Raw genomic sequence first — 19,400 nt, 5'->3', positions numbered from 1 at the left:
GCCAGCCCCAAACTCTACTTCTCCAATCCTCAATTCCCCAGCCTGCTATAAAACAATCTGAACTTGCTGGTCCTGGACTATGGGACTTAGAATCTGGGGAAGGCTTGTAGTCCCAGTCTGGTCACTGCTATTTTTTTTAATATACACAGCGGTTTATTGCAGGATGAAGTAAGACGTGCGGCATTACCTGCCGATTTGGGTGAAACTAAATTGAACACCGGTGCGCGGGAGATAGGAAGCCGTATGAAGCACAAGTGAGCGCCATCTATTGAAAGATGTGCTTTTTGCCTGTAAATGAGGGGAGAGCGCGAACGCAGTCCCCCACTACCACAAATTTTGCAGTCGAGTATCCCGCATTTGGGGACATCGCAGGCGTCAGCACACCCGAAGTGCAATGGGATAGCCTCGTCCTGGGAGAACCACCTTGTTGATCATGGTATCTCCCCTTCTATTATTGGCACAACAAGTGAATGTGATTGGCTGGCCAGTATTCTTCCTGAGTGAGAGTCAGAGCCCCATATCTAAACTAAAAACAGTTTGAGTAAATGAGAAGAGGTTTCCTTTCATACATAGGCAGAAAGATTGTAACTGGATGAGAAACATTTTAAACAACAAACTATTATGATCATGATTGGACAGCCTGAAGGAATTAAATGGAAAGATTTCTCAACGTCACCCAAAGAATGAGAGGGACACACACACACACACACACACACACACACACACACACACACACACACACACACACACACACACACACACACACACACACACCGTTCTAGTCAGAGATGGGACTCTGGCCATCACATAGGAAGAATATCGGTCTCAGAGAGCTGCCAGCTGATGGTGACCACACCTCAGTCTAGATTAGAGTGGTGCTGGAAAAGCACAGCAGGTCAGGCAGCATCCGTGGAGCAGGAAAATCGACGTTTCGGGTAAAAGCCTTTCATCAGGAATAGAGTTTTTTACCTAGGTGACTATACCTCAGGCAGGGTGAATAACCTGAATGTTTCCTTTTCTTTTGGCTGTTTCTTTTATTTCTGCTTTTTAAAAAATCCTCTCTTTTGTATATTAAGATGACACTGGAGAAGGGCATATTTGTACACTTTTCACGTACTCCTGTATTCCTGTATTCAAGTCCATGTGACAATAAAATCCAAATCTAAAGAGAAGAGGTATTGAGAAGTTGAGCCCTTCATGGTAACCTCAGCTGGTGTGAGAATTGAACCCTATGCATTGCAAACCAGCCAACTGAGCTAACAAACTCTCTTAAATGCACAGAACATATGCAATCAGATTGATGAACAAGTGGCAAATAAAGAGAGAAATTATTTACATCTCATCACCATGGCAGAGACCTGGCAACAGAGTGACCAAGGATTTAAGAAGGGATGAAGGAGAATGGAAAATTAAAGACCAGTCAATTTGACATCAGTTGTGAGGAAAATATTAAGGTTTATTGTAAATTATGTGATAACTGGACAATTAGGAAAGAATGGTAAAATTGGGTGAAGTCAACATGGATTTGTGGAAGAGAAATTGTGTATGACAATCTTAGAACATAGAACAGCACAGCATAGATCAGGAGCTTTGGCCCATGGTGTTGTGACAAGCATTCTTAATCTACGATCAACCTAACCTAAGCACCCTTCAATTTACTGCCTAACTTTCTGAATGAGCCTACTGTGGGGAACCTTATCAGATGCCTTACTGAAATCCATATACATCACATCCACTGTTCGACCTTTGCCAACTTGTCTCATTCACATCCTCAAAGAACTCAATAAGGCTTGTGAGGCATGACCTGCCCCTCACAAAGCCATGCTGCCCAGCTTTAATCAAACTATGTTTTCCCAAATACTCATAAATCCTTTCTTTCAGAATCCTTTCAAGTTCCTTGCTTACCACAGACATAAGACAGACTGGTTTGTAATTCCCAGGGACTTCCCGATTCGCTTTCTTGAACAGAGGAACAACATTCGCCTCCCTCCAATCAGCTGGTATTACTCCTGTAGAGAGTGAGGATGCAAAGATCCTTGTCAGAGGTGCAGCAATCTCACTTCCTTGGATGTATCTGGTCCAGCCCTGGGGACTTTATCTGTCTTGACGCTTCCCAGAATCTCCAGCAGATCCACTTTCTTAATATCAATCTGTTCAAGCCCATAAACCTGTTTCACGGTGTTCTCACTATCAACAAGCTCCCTCTCTCTAGTGAATACTGAAGCAAAAAACTCATTTAGGGCCTCCTCTACCTCTTCAGACTCCAGGCACAAGATCCCTCCACTATCCCTGATCGGCCCCACCCTCTCTCTGATCATTTGCTTATTCCTCACGTAAGTGTCGAATGCCTTTCGCTTTTCCCTAATCCTGTCAAGGCTTTTTCGTGCCCCTTTCCAACCCCCTCAGTCCATTTTTGAGCTCTTTCCTAGCTACCCTGTAATCCATTAAAACTGTGCCAGATCCTTGCTTCTTCAACCTTAAGTAAGCTTCATTCTTCCTCTTGATGAGAAACTCCTCTTATCTTGTCATCTAAGGCTCCTTCACCTTACCATGCCTTGCCTGTCTCAGTGGAACAAAGTTATCCCACAATTGCAACAATTGCTCCTTAAACAGCATCCACATTTCTGATGTGCATTTCCTATAGAACAGTTGTTCCCAATTTTTACTCCACAGCTCCTGTATAATAGTAGCATAATTTCTCCTCTCCCAATCAAATCCCTTCCCATACTATCTATTCCATGGCTATGGTAAAGATAAGGCAATTGTGGCCACTGTCACCAAAATGTTCTCCCACCGAGAGATCTGACACCTGGCCTGGCTTGTTGCCTAGCACCAAATCCAATATGGCCTCCCCCCTAATCTGCCTATTTAAGTATTGACTCAAGATTCCTTCCTGGACATGCCTGATAAAATCAGCTCCATCCAGGCCATCTGCACTGATGAGGTTCTAGTCAATATTGGGGAAGTTGAAGTCACACATAACAACTTTATTTCATCTGCACCTTTCCAAGATCTGCTAATCTGTTCTTCCATCTCTCTGCTCCTATTGGAGGGGGGTGGGGATCTACAGAAAACACCCAATAAAGTGACTGCTCCTTTCCTGTTGCTGACTTCCACCCATACTCATTTTCTGCAGTTGTGATGCACTCTGTAATTAACAATGTTACCTCCCCCCCCTCCTCTTTTAGACCCTTCTCCCTGTTCTTTTTAAAAGTCCTAAACCCTGGAGCATCCAGCAACCATTCCTGCCCCTGTGAAATCCATGTCTCCATTATGGCCACAACATTGTAATTCCAAGTACTGATCCTTGCTCTAAATTCATCACTCTTATTCCTGACACTCCTTGCATTGAAACAGACACACCTTCACCCATCCCTTTGCCCTATCAAGTATGCATCCTTCCTGATAGACTCTCTGCATTCTGTTTCTGCCCTTTCAACAACTACACTCTCCTCTGATCTGTAGCTCTGGTTTCCATCCCCCTGCCAAACTAATTTAAAGCCTGCCAAACTGCGTCTGCCCAGGACATTGATGCCCCTCCAGTTTAAGTGCAACCAGTCCTTCATGTACAGGTCTCACCTTTCCCAAAAGGTACCTCAATGATCTACGTACCTGAAGCCCTCCCTCCTGCAGTAGCCCTGTAGCCATGTGTTTAGCTGCATTCGCTCCCTGTTCCTTGTGTCACTAGCACATGGTACTGGTAGTAATCCTGAGAATACTACTTTGCTTGTCCTGCTTTTTAGCTTCCAACCTAACTCCCTGAAATCCCTTTTCAGGTTCCCATCCCTTTACCTGACTATGTCACTGGTGCCAATGTGCACCACGACTTCTGGCTGCTCACCATCCTCTTCAGAATCTTGGAGGCTCGATCAGAGACATCCGGGACCCTGGTACCTGGGAGGCAACATACCTTCAGGGAATCTCATTCGTGAACACAGAATCTCCTGTCTGTTCCTCTAACTATTGAGTCTCTCACCACTAGTGAGCCCCCTTCCTTTCTGAGCCACAGAGCCAGGCTCAGTGCCAGAGACCAGGCCACTGTAGCTTTCCCCCGGTAGGTTCTCCCCGCTCCCCAACAGTATCCAAAACAGTATTATTATTGAAAGAATGGTCACAGGGAATCACTGCACTGTCTGCTTGTTCCCTTTCCATCCCCTGACTGTAACCCATCTACATTTTTCCTGTACCTAAGGTGAGACTACCTCTCTATTACTCCCTCTTCCTGATTCAAAGTTCATCCAGTTCCACAAAGCTTGTTGCAGCTTTTTGTGGCTGTTACTTGTTATATTGATAAAGTAACACCAGGGTACATTTGGATTTTCAAAAGCACCTGGCCCATATCCCTTCAAACCCTTCCTATTCATATATCCATCAAATGCCTCTTAAATGTTGCAGTTGTGCCAGCCTCCACCACTTCCTCTGGCAGCTCATTCCATATATGTACCACCCTCTGCGTGAAAAAGTTGCCCCTTAGGTCTCTTTTATATCTTCCCCTCTCACCCTAAACCTATGCCCTCTAGTTCTGGACTCCTCCACCCCAGGGAAAAGACTTTGCCTATTTACCCTATCCATGCCCCTCGTAATTTTGTAAACCTCTATAAGGTCACCCCTCAGCCTCCGACACTCCAGGGAAAACAGCCCCAGCCTGTTCAGCCTCTCCCTATAGCTCAAATTCTCCAACCCTGGCAACATCCTTGTAAATCTTTTCTGAACCCTTTCAAGTTTCACAACATCTTTCCGATAGGAAGGAGACCAGAACTGCATGCCGTATTCCAACAGTGGCCTAACCAATGTCCTGTACAGCTGCAACATGACCTCCCAATTCTGTACTCAATACTCTGACCAATAAAGGGAAGTATACCAAACGCCTTCTTCACTTTCCTATCTACCTGCGACTCCACTTTCAAGGAGCTATGAATCTGCAGTCCAAGGTGTCTCTGTTCAGCAACACTCGCTAGGACCTTACCATTAAGTGTATAAGTCATGCTAAGATTTGCTTTCCCAAAATGCAGCACCTCGCATTTATCTGAATTAAACTCCATCTGCCACCTATCAGGCTTGTGGGGGCTGAATGGCCTCCTTCTGTTTCTGTGCAGCAGTAATTGATTTGTCTTTTATTTTTGAAGCTGGAAGATGGAGCCAAGGATACATAATCACCTGACAAGTCAGTTTACAAGGAAATGGGCCGTGGACACAGTTCCGTTTCAGGTAAGACCAGAGGTCAACCTGCAGAGCAGCTACCTAAAGAAAAAGGCTGGGTCCTGTCGATAGCATATGACTTTCCTTTCATTCAGCAGGCCTCTGAGCTGTCCAGTGCCGTGATAACCAGGGGACACTCGTTGCGAGGGGAACGAATGCTGGGGTCAAGCACCTCTGCTCTCCAAGGGGAAGGCAGGAATTGGGACATGAATTCTGACCGTCCAGTGTGGAGCCAGTTGAACAACAGAATACACTTTCGGGGACGGTCAGATTCAGTGGAGACTCGAGGAAAGACTGTGGCATCAATGGGTGAGTCATGGAGTCACACAGCATAGAAACAGGCCCTTCGGCCCATCATGTCAATGCTGTCCAATAAACATCAAACAACACTGCTCCCATTTACCTGCATTTGGTTTCATAGCCTACTATGCCCTGGCATTTTTAGTACTTATCTTAAATGTTGAGAGAGTACTGACCTCCACTACCCTCCCAGGAAGCACTTTCCAGATATCTACCACCCTCTGGGTGAAAAAAAATGATCAGGTCTTCTCTAAGCGATTTGCACCTCATCTTAAACCTATGCCCTCTTGTTGTAAACGCAGCTGCTATAGGGAAGAAATTCTCACAATCTATTCTGTAAATGCCTCTCATAAATTACATCAATCAGATTTCACCCATAGCCTCATTTGCTCCAAGGGAAACCCAACTTATTCAGTCCCTCCTCGTAACTGAGATTTTTCATCCCAGGCAATATCCCGAATCTCCTCTGCACCCTGTCCAATGCAATCAAACCCTCCTGACAGTGTGGCAAGCAGAACTGCACACAGTGTTCCATCTGTGGCCTAACTAATGTATTATGAAGTTGTAACAAGATTTCCTTGCTTCTGTATTCTATGCCCTGGCTAATGAAGGCAAGCATCCTGTATGGCTTCTTAACCATCCTGTCTACCTTTCTCTGTCTGATGTACTTAGTGACCACATTGTTCCCTGAGTGCCTACTCTTGATCAAACCCACTCATTAGTCTTTCTGTCCAGCCATCTGATCCACCAGATTTTGTTATTCATCCTCCCGTCCTCTTTCATCAGAGTATAATTCTCACATCCAAATGTTGCAGCATTTCACACGTGACTGTGCCGTCCTCTTGCAATGGACCTATTCTGAAATCTCCACTTGATATTCTGCAATACATTTGTCCTGATGTCTGCAACTTTTTCCTTCCGTATTTCAATCCTGGTTCTTCAGTTAATTTATTCATTTCATGAAGTTTGTCTCATCCAACCCAGTTACAGGAAATTCTCCTGAATCCTACCGGAGTATGATTGTGGTTGTGAGCAAGTGTCATTGTTCTGGGACTATGCTCATTAACCAATAACGAAAAGGAAGCAAATGCCCCAAGATCCTAGAAGAGCAATCAAACAAAAATTGACATCAAAGCAAGAAAGAAATCAGTGAAATCCACAGATTGGATAGAAAATATATGAGGATAGGGAAACATGGGGATAGGGAAACATAGGGAATGAGAAACACAGTGTGGATAAGGAAACAGAATGGATAGTGAACTAAAGAAATATAGGGAAACATGGAGAGGATAGGAAAATGCAGGGCGGCTAGGGCGACACGGGGGCTATGGAAACGTGGGGAATAGGGAAACATGAGGGATAGGGAAACCTGGGGTCTAGGAAAACGGGAATAGAAGGGGCATAGAGGAACATGGGGAGAGGGAAATAAGGAAGATCACAGGACATAGGAGAATATGGAGAGGGAAACAAGGGTATAGGGAAACATGGGGGAATAGGGAAAGAGCTTATTCTATCCCTTTTGAATCTGGGAAACCATTTGAAAAGGAACATGCACTTCCAGCACATAGAGGAGCCTCCACTTCTCAGCAACTGGGCAGTGGAGACTTGGTCGTAACACTGGGATTAATCCCATCTCCTGATACCCACCTCTGACATGAATTTACAGTATTGGTCTCTGTTAGTAAGGCGTGTCTTAAGGGTATTCACCATTTTTCTTGTCAAAGACTTCTGTGCAAACAATCCAGTGTCTTTTTTGCCTGATCACCTCCATAAAATTGATTCATTTAGTTGTTCCCTGTTCTCTTTGGAATTTGTACTATAATGTGTCATACCCGATTTCTGTATGTTAACTTTTACCTGGTGTGTGTTTGTCAGTTTCACCTGCCTGAAATCTGTGACTGTACTCAATGTTCATGACATTTCTGAGTTTCATGCCATTTGCATACTTTGAAATTATGTTCACTGTACCCAAGTCCAAATCATTAATGTAAGGTTAGTGACTCCAATACTGATCCTGGGGATTACCTCCCTTCTGAAGTATAACTATTCACCTCTGCTGTTTGCTTTATTGTCTCAACCAGTTCTGCATGTAGATTGCTACGTCTCTTTATTCCCATAGGCTTCAATTTTGTTAACAAATAATGCACTTTGTCAAACACATTTGCAAATCCTATATACACAACATGAACCTCGCTACATTCATCATCTCTCTGTGTTGCTTCACCAAAGAATTCAGTCAGGTTTGTCAAATGCAGTTTGTTTTTACACAATCATAACATCATAAAGAAAGAGGAGCAGGAGTAGGCCATGCATGGCTTTGAGTCCGCACCGCCTTTCATTCAAGTCAAGGCTGATGTGATTGCAGTTGAAAAGTGTGGTGTTGGAAAAGCACAGCTGGTCAGGCAGCATCCGAGGAGGAGGAGAGTAGACATTAAGCATGAGCTCTTCATCAAGGTCTTCATCCTAATGAAGAGTTCATGTTCGAAACAATGACTCTCCTGCTCCTTGATGCTGCCTGACCGGCTGTGCTTTTCCAACACCACACTTTTTGACTTTGATCTCCAGCATCTGCAGTCCTCACTTCCTCCCTGATGTGATTGTAGCCTTGACTCCACAATGCTGTGCCACCTTCCATTTATGAACCCATACTTTTCCAAGTGCTTATTAGCGTCATCCTACATCGATACTTGTAAAAGTTTCCACCACCCATGGCAAGCAAACCGCACGGGTTCGTCCCTCCCTTTTTTGAATGCCAAGTGCAATCTTCCATTCCTTTGACATCATCCTAATATCCACTCTATCGTCTTTTTCTTGACCCTCTTTAAACTTCCTGCATTAGCCACAATGGTTCTGTATTGTAATTTGAACTTTACAATTTGCAAAAGCATCCTTCTTGTATTGATTTAATTGCATTGGACTGAATTTCACAGTCTCTCCACCCCTCTGCTCTCAGGCGGACTCGTTGTCAAGTTGGGATGGTAACATATTGTGGGTGGCCTCCCAGGCACCACCTCCCTGTCCTGGCCTGACTGTAATTTCATGTGGGGTGGATGAGGGATACTGCATCCCACCCACCCTTGCCCCAGTTTGGGCCCTTAAGTTGGTAATGATTGGCCATTTATTGATAGCTTCCTGCCCTGATGGCAGAGGGTTCAGAGGTGAGAGGATAGGTGAGCTTGTTTGTTAGACCTCAAGAGGATGGACTTGGGATAAGCTCAGTTTGCCTCATTTAAGTCCCCCTCTCCTTCCCTAACGGTCTGCTCGCATTGAATACTACTTCCTTTCTCACAATGCATCTGCATTAAGATTCCCCCCCCACCCCCATCCCTCCAAGACCTTACCTCCCCAATCTCCAATGAGATCCTTCACCCGACCAATCCCCAACACTCTTCGGGCCCTGGACTTTGGGTACTGTTCATAGTCCCAGTCCTCGCCACAATTGTTACTGGTGCTCAATTCCTTCTTGCTCTCTGAGCAATGTGTCTACCCTGGACCTGATTCTGATTGAATTGGTCAGTTCTGTGTCCCAGGAATCTGATTTCCTCCCTTCTGCCTCATTTATCCAGTCACAAATTGACCGTTTTATTTTACTGATGCTGCACTCGCCAGATCATGGCAGGGGAGAGATCCAGGAAGCTTTTCTAAGGAGATCCTGTCTAATCTTTAATTACCTCTCTAACTCCTGAAACTATATCTGTGGGATCTGTTTCTGTCCCTAGGTCATTGGTTCTGGTAGCTCAGAACATGGCCCCAGTTGTTGAGCAATTGAAACTGGACAGAGGCAAAGGGCAGAATTTGAGAACTGCCAAGGTCTCTGAGAGTTGTAGGGCTAGAGAATATTCCAGAGTTAGGGAAAGGAGAGGTATTAGCCCCAGGGTAAGGGGTACATCAAGGCCCAATAGCCAGACCTCAGGTCTCAATGGGGCTTGCTGTGCTTGGGTTGGGGTTGAGATTGGGGTCAGGGACCCAGGCCAGGAGTAGCCCGGAGTTTTAGTCCCGTCTCCACTGAGGCCACAGAAGGCAATGAAACGAGTTTGTTGTAGATCTCAGAACTGCATGTCTTATTGTCATTGGCAGGCGGGGAGTTGGTAAGCGGAGAGCGAGTGAGCAGCCGGAATTCGCGTATGGAAAGCGGATACTTTTCCTTGGAACGAACGAAACAGGACACAGTCCCCAGTCCGCGGCGGACAGTAGAGACCAAGGGCATGAGCCAAAGCAACTCAGCTGCACTTGGCAACACAGCTGGAAGGGGAGGGGTGCTCAGCCTTGGCTGCTTGACATCATCGCAAAGCTCCTTTGAGTCAGAGACAAGCTGGGGAACAGGCAGTGTGGCCAGCTCAGATGGCAGGCTCCTCCGGCAGGACTACACAGTGTTGGCTGATATCCCAATGCCCAAGCGAATCATCAGTCGAGAGAAATTGGAGCAGGATTGTAAGCAGCTAGGGCAGAGGATTCGAACACGGAGCCCTGGACGAGAGGAGGTGGAGCGCTTGTTCGGACAGGAACGTAGGTTAGTACAACTGTCTTAACAACTATGTGTGTAGAACAGAGAATAACTGCCCTCATGATTAAACCATTTCGGAAAGATCAGATGAGGGATGTAGGCCTGTTAGAGGGGTTTACAGTTACAAAAATGTTCGATATGGTCAAAATAAAGAAGGCGTGGAGGTTGAAATTAGCAGACAATAAATGGAAGTTAGTCACTAAGTGATCCAGTAGGAAATTCAGGAAGACATCTTTATCCAGGGAGTGACAGGACTCACTATTACCCCATGGAGTTGAGGGGAATATCATTAAAACATTCAGGATTAATACAGGAGCAAAGAATAGAGATTATGTTGATCGGGTTACATGAAAGTATTGGCGGCAATCTACAAAAGATCTACAGGACTGGTGGGGAGTATTTTGAGAATGAAACTAGCACAATAGATAAGGAAGAACAGATTGATGTGGTATATTTAGATTTTCATAAAGCCCTTGCTATGATCCCACACAAGAGGTAGTAAACAAAATTAGAACGTATAGGATTGGGAGGAATCTGGATTGAGAAGTGATGAATGGGCAGAGAAGCAGAGTAAGAATAAACATGTCCTTTTCAGGTTGGCAGGTTATGACTAATGGGATACTGCAGGGTCACTATGAGCCAAAGCTTTTCATTAACTGTGTCAATGATTTGGACGTGGGGTTTAAATATAATATTTCCAAATTACACAAAACTAGGCAGAAGCAAGAGTTGTGAGGACGATGTAAAGATTCTTCAAGAGGATTTGGAGAGGCTAAATGAGTAGGTAAGAATTTGGCAGATGAAATATAATGTGGAAAAACATGCGATTATCCACTCTGGTCGGGAAATAAAAGAGCATTCCTTAAATGGTGAGAAGCTGGGAAATTCTGATCTTTGAAAGAACTTGAGTATCTTGTTCATGAGTCAATGAATGTTAACGTGCAGGTTCAGCAAGTAGTTAAGAAGGTAAATGGTGTGTTGGGTTTCAGTGAAGATATTTTCTTGCAATTATATAGACCTTTGGAAAGACCACATTTGGAGTATTGTATACAGTTTTGGTACCTTAACTTAGAAAGGATGTACCATATATACTCATGTACAGGTTGACTTCATGTACAAGTCAACCTCTTATTTTTGGCTATAAAAGTCATGTATTTTCCATATATCTCATGTCTAAGTTGATCAAAGTTACAGATCAACATTTATTAGTCATTGTGCCTTTCCATTGCGCTCCAATCTGGCTTTCCAGTCTGCTGGCCGTAATGCTCCATTCCGGATCTTCCAGTCTGCAAGCCATCACGATCCACTGCAGGTTTTCAGGATTACTGTAATCTGCGTCGTCAGTTTCCGCACTTGTACTTAAAATCTTATTACTACTTGAAGATGAAATGCAAATGACAATCAGGACTTGAGTACAAACTTCTTTCTTCACCGTGTCCAATACTCAACCACAGTAGTTACTACCTATAAAGTATGGAAGTATTATAACTGTTTTAGCACTTTGTACAAGCTGGGACCAGTTTACTTTGTTTAACTTTGCTAATATCCAAGATATCATTGTTTATCATTGTATATAGAGATCTGGCTCTTCATCTATTTTCTGACTTATGCCAAGCATGAATTTCATCCCTCGAAAACAACATCCTAATTTCAGCTAAATAAAATGGTCGTCAAAACTCGACCTATACACGAGTAGATACGGTACTTGCCACAGACGAAGTGAGATGCTTAACCAAGCTAATTGCTGGGATGGAGGGATTGTCCAATAAGGAACTTCAGATGGACAGGATCTATATTCTCTGAAGTTTAGAAGAATGGGAAGTGATCTCATTGAAACATGCAAACTTGTTTTACCCCTGGCTTTAGGAGGGGGGATCTAAAACCGGAGACACAATCTCAAATTAAGAGGCAGGCCATTCAGAACTGAAATTATGAGAAATTTATTCACTCAGAAGCTTTGGAATTCCCGGCCCCAGCGACTGTGGAGGCCTAGTCTTTGAGTATGTTCAGGGCAGAGATTGATAGTTTTCTTCACATTAAAATTATCAAGAGATATGAGGGTACTGCAGGAACATGGTGTTGAAATAGAAGATCTGCCATGATCTCAATGATTGATGGGACAGACTCAATGGGCTGATGGCCTCCTCCTTCTCATTTTAATTTTAGAATCATAGAAGTTTTGTTACGGCACAGTGATAGATAGCCAACTAAATGAGCCTCCCTATCCCTGTATTCATAATACAATACATTCAAAATATTCAATGACCCTCAAAATTGCCCCAATAGTTCCTAACCAGACTTTTTTGAATCATCAATACCAGATTTTGTGAATAACTGATACCAGACACCAGGTTTATAGCTTAAACAAAATAATTAACAATTAATTAATGAATATACAGAGGAACCTCAATTATCCAAAGGACTTGGGCAGGGAGTATTTCATTTGGTTAATCGAATTTCAGATAATTGAATACCAGATAACATAGTTTAGCTGAGCATTGGGACCTTGCGATCTTTCTGGAAAATCCGATATTCGGATAATTGAAAGCCGGATAATCGAGGTTCCTTTGTAGTAGCTTTAACGGAGCAAAATTAACAAAATAATCTAATTAATGTCTGTAATGGAAATCTGATCTTTTGTGATTCTGGCCCCCACTCAAGACAAAGATAGACAAACAAACAGACAGAGTCAAGGGATGAATCAAAAGAAAAATGGCATATAAGTGGCCAGTTCACATAAGCAATCTCCATGATCTGTAATATCGTGGAATTGCAACCTGGTTTTTGAAGACACCAGTCAATGCAAACAGCTCCCAGTGGACTCTGAGAAATATTCACTTAATTCTTAAAACTGAAATTCTATCTCCAAACTTTTGATAATTTGATAACGGGAAGTAAACCAGGGAGCAATCAAACTTTCGTTTTGTAGCTTTGACAGCCGCAATCCTCTGCTGTGAGTACACAGTTAATAACAATGCAAACTTTGGTTGCTCTTTCTGTTTTCTCCAGCACATTTTTTGTTAGACTGATTGACACCATAACTCCCTCTGAGGCCACAACAAATATTCAAACATCTGCCGTTGTTTGAGTATAATGCCTCTCAGGAATTGAAATGTCTACAAAAAATCTTGAACGAATACCGACCTCCAGCTGACTTCCAGGCCTAGCCTCTTTAGCAAATATCAGTTTCTTCGTTCTCTTTTTTTTAAAAAAAATGAATTGCTGACCAAAGGTCATCTTCGGCTTTCAGCTCACAGTTCACAGCTGCAAATCAAAAATGATAAAAATAAAGCAAAATCATATAGTACAGAAGAAGCCTTTCAGCCTTTTGAGTCTGTACCATTAGAGCTAATTTAGATCCACACTTGTCCCACTTTGCAATATGAGACCCATAGCCTTGAGTGTTAAGACATTTCAAGTGACCATCCAACACTTTTTAAAGGTTGTGAGGTTGCCCTCCTCAACTACATTCCCAGGCATTGCATACCAGATCTCTGGGTGGAAATACTTTTCCTCAAATCTCCTCTGAACATTGCTTTCCACCTTAAAAGTGCACCCTTGTTATTGACCCACCAAGTAAGGGGAACAGCTGTTTTCTGTCCATCCTGTCCTCAGAATACATTTCTATCAGGTCCCTCCTCAACCATGTCTTCTTAACTACTATATTAACCTGCCCTGCCACCTTCAGCAATTTCAGCATCCCAAGATCCTTGTGTTCCTCTCAGATTCCTTATGTCTTGTCATTCATTGAGTACTCTCTTGTCTTGTTATTTCTTCCAAAGTGCATCGGCTCACACTTCAGCTAGAAGTGCCGAGTGGCTGATGCACCTCTGTCTTCTCCAGTGGTCCCCAGTATCACAGATATCAGTCTTCAGCCAAGTTAATTCACTCCACATGATATGAAGAAACGTCTGAAGACAGTGGATACCACAAAGGCTACGGGTCCTAACCACATTTCAGTAACAAAATTTAAGACTTGTGTTCCAGAACCCACTACAGAGGAACCTCAATTATCTGAACGAGATGGGAGGGGAATATTTCGTTTGGATAATTGATTGTTCGGATAATCGATGAAATGCCTTTCCTCTGAGGATTGGGGTTTTTTTTAAGTTTGGTCCCCATTCAGGAGACGAGGCAGCAGCAGACCGCGCGTGAGTCCCTGCACCACCGTCCAACACCGCCCCCGACCCTCGCCCCCATTCAACACCGCCCGCTGCTCGCCCCCCTGCCCCGTCCAACACCGCCCCCCCACCCCTTGCCCCATCCAACACCGCCCCTGCCCCTCACCCCATCCCACACCGCCCTGCCCCTCGCCCCATCCAACACCGCCCGCTGCTCACCCCCCTGCCCCGTCCAACCCCGCTCCTTGCCCCCATCCAATACAGTCCCCCACGCTGTCCAACACCGTCCCCCCACCCTTCGCCCCCATCCAACACCGCCCACTGCTCATCCCCGACCCCGTCCAATATCGCCCTCGCCCTCGCCCCGTCCAACACCGCCCCCCCACCCCTTGCCACCATCCAACACCGCCTGCTGCTTACCCCCCACCCAGTCCAACACCACCCCTCACCCCCCGCCCCCATTCAACACCGCCCCTACCCCATCCAACACCCCCGCCACTGTTCAACACCGCCCCACCCCATCCAACACCCCCGCCACCGTTCAAAACCCTGCACACTCACCGCCAACCCCGTCCAATACTGCTCCCCACCCCGTTGAACACACCCCTCCTCACCTCCCCCAACCCTGTCCAACACTGCCCACCCCCCATCCACCCCCGCCCAACAATAAGTCCGCTGCTGCTGCCTTTGTGGAGTAAGTCTCCAAATAGTGTACACACACACACAGACACACAACCCTTTACTGCAATGTTTTGACAGGTTCCACCTTTGCTCTATACAGGACGATGTTGGAGAGATTATCTGGGGAAGGGGGTGGTTTAGGATACAACCCTCTGTAGAATTCCAGGGAAAGTGTGGGAGCGCGAGGGAGGATAGTCATTTGGAGACGGTGCCTGTTTAATCATTGTAAACAAAAGACACACTTAGTGTTGGAAACACTCTTTGATGTAATGTTTCTTTCGGTCCTCAAGATCTCCTTCGGATAATCTGATATTCAGATAATTGATGTTCGGATAATCGAGGTTCCTCTGTACTCCCCTAGTCAAGGTATTCTAGTAACAGTACAATACTGACGTCTATCCAATAATGTAGAGAATTGTCCATGTATGTCCTGTATGCAAAAAGCAGGACAAACCCTACTGTTAGTATCCCATCAGTCTACCTTTGATCATCATTAAGTAGTGGAAGGTGCCATCAACTGTGCTGTCCAGCTCCATCCACTCAACATTACCTTGCTTACCTCACCTAACGAAGGAGCAGCACTCCGAAAGCTTGTGATTTCAAATACATTGGACTATAACCTGGTGTCATGTGACTTCTGACCTTGTCCACCCCAGTCCAACACCAGCACTTCCACATCCTGCTTACTGACGCCCAGTTTGTGTTCCACCTGGGCCACTCAGCTCCTGACCTCATTACAGTCTGAGTTCAAACATGATCGAAGAGCTGATTTCCAGAGATGAGATGAGAGTGACAGCGTTTGACAGCAAGGCTGCATTCGACTGAGTGTAGCATCAAGAAGCCCTAACAAAACTGGAAACAATGGGTATGGGGGCAAACTTGGAGTCATACCAAGCACATAGGAAGACATTGTGGTTGTTGGAGGTCCGTCATTTGAGCTCCAAGACATCTCTGCAAGAGATCCTCAGGTTAGTGTCCTAGGTTCAACCTTGATCAGTTGCTTCATCAGTGACCTTCCCTTCATCTTAAGATCAGAAGTGGAGGTCTTTGCCAATGATTGCTCAATGTTTAGCACCATTTGCAACTCCTTGTATACTGAAGCAGCCCATGTTCAAATGCATCAAGATATGGACATATCCAGGCTTGGGCTGTTAAGTGTAGAGTAACATTCACACCTTTCTAATACCGGGCAATGACCATCTCGAGTAAGAGACAATCTAACTACTGCCCATTCATGTTCGATGGGGTAACTATCACTGAATTCCCCAACTATCAACATCCTGGGGGTTTACCATTGACCAGAAACTTACTGAACTTGCCACATAAACATAGTGGCTACAAGAGCAGGTCAAAGGCCAGGAATACTGCACTGAGTAACGCACCTGCTGACTCCCCAAAGTCTGTCCACTGTCCAGAGTCTCCAAGACATAAGTCAGGATTGTGATGCAATACTCCCCACTTGCGTGGATGGGTGCAGCTCTAACAATACCCAACAAGCTTAATACTTTCCAGGCAAAGCTGCCCACTTGATTGGCACCAAACCTACAAACACTCACTTCTTCCGCCACCAATACTCAGTAGCAGTAGTGTATACTATCTGCAAGATGCACTGCAAAAATTCACTTACACCCACAACCCCTTCCATCTAGAAGGAAGGGCAGCAGATACATGGGAACATCACTATCTGCAAATTTCTCATATACATTGTGGGTCAATGTTTAGCTGTGGATTGCAGTGATACAGATATAGAATGATGTAGAATCCCTACAGTGTGGAAACAGGCCTTCAGCCCAACAAGTCCAGATCGACCCACCTAAGAGCTATTTCACTACACTTATCCCAGACTAATACAACTAACCTACACACCCCTGAACACTATGGGCAATTTCAGTATGGCCAATTCACCTGACCTGCACACCTTTGGACTGTGGGAAGAAACCTGAGCAACCAGAGGATACCCACGCAGACATGGGGAAAATGTGCAAACTCCACACAGATAGACACCCAAGGCGAGAATCGAACTTGGGTCCCTGGTGCTGTGAGGCAGCAGTGCAAACCACTGAACTACCCCATGCCGTAGTTCAAGAAGTAAGTTCACCACCACCTTCTTAAGGGTAAATAGAGATGGGCAATAAATGGTGGCCAGTGATGCTCAAATCCCATATGTAAATAAAAAAAATTCTATCTGCCACTGATCTGTCCATCGAACTAATCAGTTTATATCCTCCAATAACTAAGAGCTTCTATCTCATTGTCAACCACCTGGCCAATTTTCATGTCATTTGCAAACTTCTTATCATCCCTCCCATTTTCTCATTGTTTATACATATCATGAACCATAAGCGACTCAGTACTGATCCCATCACTGGCCAACATTCTCCAGTCACATAAACAGCCTTTTACCATTGACCTCTGTCTCCTGCCAGTCAACAATTTTGGATCTAACTTGTCATATTACCCTAGATCCTCTTTTACCTTCTTTATGAGTCTCTCATGTGGGGCATTGTCAAAGGCCTTGCTAAAAATTATATGAACTAAACATCACTCTGCACATTTTTTAGAAAAGAGAAAAATGAGACGAGATTTGATTGAACGAAAAACAAAGAAAATTACAGCACAGAACAGGCTCTTCAGCCCTCCAAGCCTGCGCTGATCCAGATCCTCTATCTAAACCTGTCCCCTATTTTCTAAGGAACTGTGCGCAGTATTCCAAATGTGGCTGAACCAAAGTCCTATACAACGTAACATATCCTGCCAACACTTGTACTCAATACCCCGTCCAATGAAGGAAAGCATGCAGTATGTCTCCTTGACCATTCTATTGACCTCTGCTCCCTGCCCATTCATGTATCTGTCTAGATACATCTTAAATGATGCTATTGTGCCTGCCTCTACACCTCCACTGGCAACACATTCCAGGCGTCCACCACATTCTGCGTAAAGAGCTTAGTCATAGAGTCATAGAGATGTACAACATGGAAACAGACACTCCCTAGGACCTTACCATTAAGGGTATAAATCCTGCTAAGATTTGCTTTCCCAAAATGCAGCATCTCGCATTTATCTGAATTAAACTCCAGCTGCCACTTCTCAGCCCATTGGCTCATCTGGTCCCGATCTTGCCTTAAACTTTTCCCCCCTCACCTTGAACTTGTGACCTCTAGTAATTGAGTCCCCCACTCGGGGAAAAAGCTTCTTGCAGCATCCTGGTAACCTCCTCTGCACCCTCTCCAAAGCATCCACATACATTTGGTAATGTGGCGACCAGAACTGTCCATAGTATTCCAAATGTGGCTGAACCAAAGTCCTATACAACGTAACATGTCCTGCCAACACTTGTACTCAATACCCCGTCCAATGAAGGAAAGCATGCAGTATGTCTCCTTGACCATTCTATTGACCTGCATTGCCACCTTCAGTGTACAATGAACCTAAATACCCAGATCTCTCGGTACATCAGTTTTCTCCAGGGCATTTCCACTTACCGTATAATTCACTCTAGAATTGGATATTCCAAAGTGCAGCACCTCGCATTTGTCTGGCTTGAACTCCATCTGCCATGTCTCTGCCCAACTCTCCAAACTATCTATATTCTGCTGCATTCTCTCACAGGCCCCTTCATTATCTGCTACTCCACCAATCTTAGTGTCGTCTGCAAACTTGCTAATCAGACCACCTATACCTTCCTCCAGATCATTTATGTACATCATAAACAACAGTGGCTCCAGCACAGATCCCTGTGAAACACCACTGGCCACAGTTCTTCATTTTGAAAAACTTCCTTCCACTACTACTCTCTGTCTCCTGCTGCCTTGCCAGTTCTCTATCCATCTAGCTAGCACACCCTGGACTCCATGCGACTTTACTTTCTCTATCAGCCTACTATGGGGAACCTTATTAAATGTCTTACTGAGGTCCATGTACATGACATCTACAGCCCTTCCCTCATCAATCAACTTTGTCATTTCCTCACAGAATTCTGTAAAGTTGGTAAGACGTGACCTTCCCTCCACAAAACCATGTTGCCTATCACTGATAAATCCATTTTCTTCCAAATGTAAATAGGTCCTATCCCTCCGTATCTTCTCCAGCAGCTTCCCTATCACTGACGTCAGAATCATCAGCCTATAATTACCTGGATCATCCCTCCTATCCTTCTTAAACAAGGGGACAACATTAGCAATTCTCCAGTCCTCTGGGACCTCACCCATGTTCAAGGATGCTATAAGATATCTGTTAAGGCTCCAGTTATTTCTTCTCTCGCTTCCCTCAGTAACCTGGGATAGATCCCATCTGGACCTGGGGACTTGTCCACCTTAATACCTTTTAGAATACCCAACATTTCCTCACTCCTTATGCTGACTTGACCTAGAATAATCAAAACTCTATCCCTAACCTCAATATCCATCATGTTCCTCTCCTCAGTGAATACTAATGCAAAGTACTCAGTAAGAAACTTACCTAATTTTTCTGACTTCACACATAATTTTCCTCCTTTGAGTTGGCCAAGCTTTTCTCTAGTTACCCACTTGCTTCATATATCTGAATAAAAGGCTTTTGGATTTTCCATAGCCCTGTTTGCTAAAGATATGTCA

General features: G+C 44.5%; 1 non-coding gene across 1 annotated transcript; it reads right to left on the bottom strand.

Annotated features, from left to right (window-relative positions):
- Window positions 1–296: 296 nt before the first annotated feature.
- Window positions 297–455, bottom strand: LOC132831543 (U1 spliceosomal RNA). The gene has a single exon (XR_009646508.1). It is a non-coding gene; the product is annotated as a U1 spliceosomal RNA (small nuclear RNA).
- Window positions 456–19,400: the final 18,945 nt, after the last annotated feature.

Source organism: Hemiscyllium ocellatum, chromosome 33 (genome assembly GCF_020745735.1).
Source record: "Hemiscyllium ocellatum isolate sHemOce1 chromosome 33, sHemOce1.pat.X.cur, whole genome shotgun sequence".
Classification (NCBI taxonomy): domain Eukaryota; kingdom Metazoa; phylum Chordata; class Chondrichthyes; order Orectolobiformes; family Hemiscylliidae; genus Hemiscyllium; species Hemiscyllium ocellatum.
This window is presented reverse-complemented; position numbering and strand designations above follow the sequence as displayed.